This window comes from Cupressus sempervirens, chromosome 7 (assembly GCF_028749045.1).
Source record: "Cupressus sempervirens isolate cs-2001-9-10 chromosome 7, ASM2874904v1, whole genome shotgun sequence".
NCBI classification, from domain to species: Eukaryota; Viridiplantae; Streptophyta; class Pinopsida; order Cupressales; family Cupressaceae; genus Cupressus; species Cupressus sempervirens.
The window spans coordinates 754,209,005-754,215,489 of record NC_143124.1 but is presented as its reverse complement, the minus strand read 5'-3'; the positions used below and the strand labels follow the sequence as shown (position 1 = coordinate 754,215,489).

At 32.4% G+C, this 6,485-nt stretch overlaps 1 pseudogene; it reads right to left on the bottom strand.

The window, feature by feature from the left end:
• Positions 1-517: 517 nt before the first annotated feature.
• LOC149549462 (peroxidase 49-like) lies at positions 518-2,704 on the bottom strand (annotated as a pseudogene).
• Positions 2,705-6,485: the final 3,781 nt, after the last annotated feature.

Genomic DNA, 6,485 nt, shown 5'->3' with positions numbered 1-6,485 from the left:
TAGGTTCAAGTATATTCCGCGAGAATGGAATAGACCTACTGATTGTTTAGCCAAATGGGCTTCTAGTCATGATCTGGGTTGGAATATTAGGGATAGGGGGCAATTGTCCTTTGAGATGGTGCAAGAATTTGATGATCTTGTTGCTCAGGATCGAGCTCCTTGTTGAGCTCTCCTTGTTGTATTCCTTTCTGTCTTAATAAATTTTTACCCCTCTTTTTGCAAAAAAAAAAAATTAAAAAAAAAATGAATCAGTCATTTATAACATTTATTAAATGTACAGTTTATAAAATAATTATAAACAAGAATTTATTTCAAATGAAATCACTGAACATTTCAAAGTAAACTTTAAATAAGGACATTTTATAAAACTTAAAAAATCAGAAAAATAATAAAATAGAGTACATATTGAATAAATAAACAAGCAATTGCCATATTAGAAATATGGATTCTTCAAAGTCTCCAAGGAGGTGATATTAACCAAATAACTTAGGCTTTATTTGTCTGCCCAGCCTTATTTTTAGTTCATGCGACCACATTTCTTTCTAACCTGTCCTCTATATCCAACTAAGTGCTTGATGCTGCCCATCTTCACTATAGATTTTGCAAATTTCTCAAAGAACATCTTCTCATTCTTAGCATATGCACTCACAACTGCTCTAGTCAGATAATTTGGAGAGTCCTTTTGATTTGCATAGAGCTCCTGATCAGATATTAATAGCCCCTTGAAGTTTTCCAAGTTTTGGAAGTAGTGACTATCAAATTTAGTAGGCCTACCAGCATCTAAGGTTGACAAGATATTGTCTCCTCCAAATCTTGGGCATTGTGATTTCAAATCTATTGAATAATTCTGCTCCATTATCAAATTTGGTTTCCCATAAAGCCTTTGCCTGAAACTTGTGCATCTAGAGTGACCAATGGTGTGCCCACCTGCCCAAGAATGTATCAGACATGTTAAACCTGTCTTGATTCATTTCAGATTCAATGGAAATAAATAAAAGATAATTGAATAAGGATTGTCTAGAAAACATATAAAAGGCAAGAGAATCTAGTGAGAAACATTAAGTGTTGGTATTTTCATTTACTGATGATTAAGTTATGGTGATGTTGTTCTTATATCAAATTTGGTTTTTGGATTCGATTGTGTATTTTCTTGAGCATCAACATTCCGAATCACACTCGGTAATCCATCATAGGTTTAGTGATCCATCATCATGTTACGGAGTGTGATCTGATGATAGATCATAGAATGTAATCTGAAACGTTGATGCTAAAAAACATACACAATCAAGTCCAAATACAAAATTTAATATTAGAAATGAATTGTACGAATCTGAAATTAATAGATAATGTTCTTGTCATTAAATCTTGTTTAAATACTATCACTAAAGTTAAATAGAAATAAGATATTCCATTTATAGCCTCATTGATTCATTAATCAAAATTGAAAGGTCAGTTGATAGTCTATAATTCAGCACCTTAAAGTGCAACCAAATCTAGCTGGTTGAGACCTTTGAGTTTAAATTTGGTAATAATGGTCTGCAGAGTTGAGTTTGGGGCAGGAGTATTTTGATTGGCTCCACTCAAATTTGCACTTCTTGAATCCCTTCTTCCTAGCACTACATTCCACTCTTGCCCTCCACTCTGCTCTCTCCACCATTGAATAACAGCCCAGCAAAGAAATGTATTTGTATAATAGAGCCATTCAATTAAATGAAGCATTAATGTCAGTGAAATGTAGTTGTAATGCAATCAATATAATTATTTGACAATGTAAGAGAAAGTGTATAACCAGAACAACTGAATCCCTTGTTGCAATGGCAAGGATATCAGCACAAGACACAACCCCTGGGCACTCTTTTTCCAATTCTGATTTAATTTGATCCACCACATCAAACCCTCTTATGGAATTGTTATTGGGCACTGCTGTCTTCTCCCCCTTGAATGTTGGAGTGTCATCTAACAACACTGAACCATCACAACCCTGTCATGCACAAACACAATATTGGGAAGATGTATTTGAATTTTGAACCACATCACTCAATTGGCACTATTTGTAAAAGGAGCTCAAGCATATTTTTGGGGACATCTAGAAAACAATCTTACATTTATGTTGTTTGTTATTTAGGACACTTAAAAGTTCAAAGTAACAAACAATTTGGAATGGCAGGCTGTCAGTGGCTCGAACTGCTGCATTGTACTAATTCTGTTAATGTTAAATGTTTCTGATTCTATTTCTTGACTTTTATATTAAAAAATAGATTCTTTCAATTCCTATTTGCTATCTTTATCAAAAACACACAATTTATAATATCTAAAATTCTAAACCCTTCGCAATGTACCAGTGATATTTCTATATAAACCAATGATTCTGATTGCAGTTCTTTATTCCATGGGTGGTCTGAAATATTAATGGAAAATACAGTACACAATCAAATTCAAAAGTCATAATAAATAATAAATATAAAATTGTTACATATATTTGTACCTGAACAAAACAGTCATGGAAATGAAGGCGAAGTAAAGAAGCAGCCATGCGAGCCTCTTTCTCAACAGCCTTCTCCACCACGGACTTGACAATGGACAAGGCATTTGGACAAGAATGTTCATAGAAACTTGGGCTTAAGCCATAGGGATGACCCACAGCACAGACTGCCACTAGAAGCACAAAAACACACAAATTCCTCCCAATTGTGCTGCTGATCATAAAAGTATTGTATTTCACCATTTTCAGCAGATAATGATGATGATGCTGAAATTCTCCTTTTGTACAATAACCAACATGCTATTCTCTCTCTCTCTCTCTCTATATATATATATGCATTCTTCGTGAGTTTGGTTTGTGTTTAATGGATATGTTTCCATTCAATTCAACAACTCTTCCACTACACCGAAACATTATTCTCTGATTTGTACAGAGCAGCTCAAACTAATGCTGGAATGTTCTGTCCTTTCTCTTAACAAAAATTATCTCTAACTGTCACGTACTCTTTCTATGTAAACAATGGTTTCTTTCTAGTATGCTTGTAATCAGTCTTGATGATGTCACATCCACTTCGTACTCTTTCTGGTGGCTTTTTCATGTCCTCTATTGAGTGAAGAATAATCTTATTATTCCTATCCTGCCAATAATTCCTAATTATGTTTGAAATAGTTGTTTTGGAATTTTTATGAAAAAAAAATTGAGCCAGTATTTATCTCTATAAAAATTCAATTTCAATCTGTCATTAACTTTTAATGTTGCTGCAATCAAGTATAATTTTTAAATAGTAAAACTAATCTCTATTTTATATATAATTTATAAATATAATTGTTTTATATTATTCTGTAGTATTCATATTATTCTGTAGTATTCAAGTATTATGATAATTTGATTTATTTAATTCATTTTATTTCTTCTATATTTAGGCTTGAGATTTACTTGTAAATAAATTTATTTCTTCTATATTTTTAAAATAGATTATTATGATTGAACAAATAAAAATTTATATAATTGTGCTTTCAGATTAATCTATATCTTTTTACCATCAATGTTTAGGATCACACCTCTTATTCCTTCATATTTCTCTCTTACATCTCTTCCATAATGAAGGTGTTAGGTATACATGTCTAGTTAGTGCTTTGATATGTTGATGATGTGTTGTATTGATGATAGGTTTGTCATTGATGACAACATATATGTTTGAGTTCATCATAGACAGGGATTTTGTAGATCGTAGAGGTTTTATTGATGTTGAAGATGGCACACAATGGGTTAAATTTTGCGAGCTTAGCATCATGTTCATAGTTAATTTTAGATGTTATAGCTATGTTCCCTTAAATTTTTATTAAGTATTGGATGAGTTACAACTCATTTGGTAAAGATTGGTAGCAGACCAGTGTGCAAGAAATTATGGCAGAGGTAGTTGTTTGTAGTTTGATTGTATCTCATTGGCAAAGTGGAATCAAGGTGTGTGAGCTTAGATAGTGTTTAAAGACATGTTCATGATGCTACGTTGAAGATAGCATGCTTATCTTGGAGATTATTCTTAAGAGGTTGTGGAAGTAAAGTGTGCAATATTCTTTACTAGCAATTAGTTGTGCTAGTAAAACATGTTGATCCTTATTGGATAATGTGTTAATTATATTGTAATGTGTGTGAACATTATTGTATATGCCTTAGTGTGGTCATATGTAATCAATTGTATATTGGGAAATCCTTAATAGGATGACCTAGTTAATCAATTGGATAGGGTATAAAGGAAAGATGTTTTCCCTAGATATGAGTGTGGTTGTTGTGTATGGTAATGTGTTGTATGGTTAGAGGATGAAAATTTGATTAGAGTTGAAAAAAGATGGAGTTGGGTGTTGGATTTGGGATTCAAAGGAATTGTATTGGCAATTAAGTTACAGTATTGGTCAATTCAACTTATTGGATTTGTTATTCTGAAGAACTACTCTTCATTTTTAACTAAAGTGGTTTGAATAGTAAGTCCAATTGTCTTCATACAAGCCTTTAATGTAGTTCAAGCCTTCTAACAAGGGTTCAAGGTCTCCTAATAGGTATTTACCCTTTAATAGGAACTATTTTATAGTTAATTGCATTGTACTTGACTCCTAACATAGTCATATCCTTTCACAAAAAACTTTTATAATAGTACAATATCTTGTGGGTTTCATGCCCACTAGGATTTTCTCCATGATCAAGTGCTTCCCTAGTTAACAAATAATTATGTCACTTTGAATGGTTTATCTCTTGTTATGCTTCATTGTTTTGGTTATTGAAATTGGATATAAATTTAATGTTCTCACAACAGATTCAACCCCTACTGTCATTGTGTGGGTGGAGTTTACTTTTTAATAAGAGGATCTTTGAATACAATAAGACTTTAAATAAATTTAAAATTTTATAGAAATAAATGAAAGTTAATATTAAAAATAATGTCTTATAAATATTTTTATCATATTTTGTAGTTCATTTTATCTCCTTTATAATTGTAGTGTTTTTGACTCCGTGGTAGGCTTTTTCTCTCTTCTAATATATTCATATCCTTTACTAATGAATCCCAAACCTATTTATCTCATTACTCTCTCTCTCTCTCTCTCTCTCTCTCTCTCTCTCTCTCTCTCTCTCTCCCCTCTATTTTTCCTTTGTAACTTGTATGTCAACTTTAAAGAACCACATTCAAATGTCCCTAAATTTCCTTAGAATTTTATCACAAAAAAAAGGTCTCCTTGGGGTCTTGAGGACATCAGTTTATTATCTCCTTTGCAAATGCTAACTCTCTCTACATCACTTCCAAAGGAGGTATCAACTTTGACTAAATGAAAATCAATTTAGCTCTCATTCTGCCATATGTGGCTTGTAATTCATCCAATCTCCCTTGAGGAAAAATCAATATGTTAAAAGGGATAGAGCTTGAACTTGTGTCCATGCTCAAAGAATATCTTGTAGTCTTCATATCTAACACAATTTATCAATTTGATCCTGAATATCTTGTGTGAATTTTGGGACATTGCACAATGTATTATACAAAATTTGAATATTCTTCACTACTCCTATATTATTTACAAGGTTATAAATTTCAACTTGCCTTATCACTATTCCGGTTGACACTTTCTCCAAAACTTGCTTCTCAAATGTTTTCTCAAACTAGTGCAATAATTTCTCATTTGCATCTATATCCTCACTATTGATCTTCGCAATAGTATGAACTAATTTGTCTATGATAGGAACTTTCTCATCAACATCCTTAATATTACATACATCAACAAAAATATCTTTTATTTCTTGAAGTACATGATTTTGTTGGTGTTCTCTTCTTAGCTCTTCCTATCTCAACTTTATGGCCAAAAGGTCTTGCAATATTTGCAATTCTTCTTTAGTGTACCACTTCTTGGTAATGCTAGTTGAAGTGAGTATGATGAACATCAACACTTGGTCTTGTCTCTATTTTCTTCTAGTGTTAAACCTATACCTCAATCACTGCATCACTTGGTTTTTGTCTTGCTATTTCCCTCTATAAAATGTCTTGAGACTAGTTCTTGTATCTCACCAATAGTATAATTATCTACTATTAAAAATCCAATAGAAAAGTAAACTCTAAGAGGGGGTGCAGGGGTGAATCAGCACTAAAAACTTTCAACCTCTAAAAATATTCACCACACATCCATTTCACAGTCTACGCATATAAACTGAAATACCAAATTAAGCATATACATTCATAGCATGAAAATAAATATTCAACACATGTATGACACAAAATCTTTAGTTACCCAGATTCCCTCCAAGGAGAAGGTAAAACCGGGGTGGGGATGACACCCACAAATCTTCACTACTGTAGCAACAAAGTATATCCAATGAAAGTTACAATGTTTGACCATGAAACATGATCTACCTTGTGAAAGGTTTTCCCTGTTAAAGGCTTACAAGATTGTTAGATCTTACCCTATTAAAGGATTTAGAATACCCTACTAAAAGTGTTTCTAGTAAGAGGACTTTAACTTAC